This window comes from Copadichromis virginalis, linkage group LG10, assembly GCF_057382275.1.
Source record: "Copadichromis virginalis isolate Kocher_CV1m ecotype Utaka linkage group LG10, C_Virginalis_male_GT1.1, whole genome shotgun sequence".
Classification (NCBI taxonomy): Eukaryota; Metazoa; Chordata; class Actinopteri; order Cichliformes; family Cichlidae; genus Copadichromis; species Copadichromis virginalis.
Window position 1 is genome coordinate 29,080,766 of NC_140627.1, and position 1,653 is coordinate 29,082,418.

At 39.2% G+C, this 1,653-nt stretch overlaps 1 non-coding gene across 1 annotated transcript; it reads right to left on the reverse strand.

Moving 5' to 3' along the window:
- Positions 1-1,144: 1,144 nt before the first annotated feature.
- Positions 1,145-1,222, reverse strand: trnay-gua (transfer RNA tyrosine (anticodon GUA)). The gene is given in 2 exon segments: positions 1,145-1,180; positions 1,186-1,222. It is a non-coding gene; the product is annotated as a tRNA-Tyr (tRNA).
- Between the last annotated feature and the right edge of the window lie 431 nt (positions 1,223-1,653).

Genomic DNA, 1,653 nt, shown 5'->3' on the forward strand with positions numbered 1-1,653 from the left:
GAGCAGAAGTGTTGAAGACTATATGAAATGCTAAATTGGTTGAGTCTCGGATGCAGTCACTCATTTCCTTGTGATGGAGATATAGACCTAATTTCACCTTAGTTGTTCAGCTTTTGAATGTTGAGCATGATGCTTTACCATCCTGATGCTTGTTTTGTAGGAATGCTGGCTCCAAATATTAAATCAAAATGAGTTTGTATACAAAGGTTATATCACTCTACCACTGCTTGGTGATTATAGAAAGGTGTGTGTCGCACTGGCTGCACATGTTATTTTCATGACGATTTAGTTGAATTTGCAGGACAACCGTCATCCTCCTGTTAGCCATCTTTGTTACTCATTTAGTTCTATCTAAAGTGCTCCACTCTGTAATACAGTCGTGATATCATTCCAAGGCCACCTCCTTTCTTTATGTATCCTGTCTATCTGAAAGCTTACTGACTGCAACAGTGCAAAACGTGAACACAGACTGTTGTTTCTACCTACAGTGTTCCACTTTATCACCTACAGCAGCTCAGTAATAACAATCTTTCTAGTATTCTGATAGATTTTTGTCCTACAGAAAACTCCAAAGAGTCTCTGCATTTTTTCATGTTGTGCAGACACACAAGATTTTAACCTAAAAATACCAGTTTCTCCCACCTGCAGTCCTCCCCCTAAAGGGTGTGTGTGGAGTTGGACTGTTCACTCCTTGGATGCATAAATTTATTTTGCAAGACTGCAAAGCCAGCCTCAAACCTTCAGTCAAAGTAAATACTGATGACAGTTCACCTCTAGATTTTCTGTTCGTTCCAGTCAGATTGAGACATCGCCCTCATTAACCATCATGTCATACAGTTACACACAAAAGGCACCCCTTCAAGCCAGTATCGACCCAATGACCTAAGGATACTTGTTTCTCTCACCTAGTCCTCTGAAGGGTGCATAAGGTGTAGAATTACTCAAGATTTGGATGCAGAAACTCATTCTTAACCACAAGTATGTAAGACTGAACATCTGGCTCTGAATATTAAATAGAGAAAAACCACAAACTTTCTGTCATAGTGATGACAATTCCTCATGGTTTTTCTAGCCATTAATCATTCCAGTCAGTCAGAGGCATCGCCCTCCTGTAACGTCATCTCTCTTTGTACAAGCACATTTGTCCTTCGAGCCAGAGTTGAACCAGCAACCTAAGGATGCCTATTACAGTCCTCCACTCTACCAACTGAGCTATCAAAGGACACACATGCCTCAGCTGTTCAAGTTTCAGATGCAGGAACTTTACCAAAGATTTGATTTGTTGAACCAAAGATTTACAGGACTCAATAATTACCTCTTAATGTTAATCAAAATAAAACAATGTGTGCTGCCAGTGGACTGCTGTACTGTGGCTAGAGGATTGCAGTTATCTGTATTTTTACTACAAGTCAGTTTATCTGCTCTGCCAAGAATCCCGACAGAAATTAACTGAATTGTTCAACTTAAGGTTGCAGAAACTGATGCCACAATTTGCTTTGTTGGACTGATCAACCGCCTTCAAATATTAATCAAACTATTAAATAATATATGTATATGTGCAGCCATTGTGCTATATCGTATATTAGTGTATCTGAAGGTTTTTAAAAAAAATCTGTGTCTCAAAGGTAACTGTCATTGTGGAGTTACAGTTGT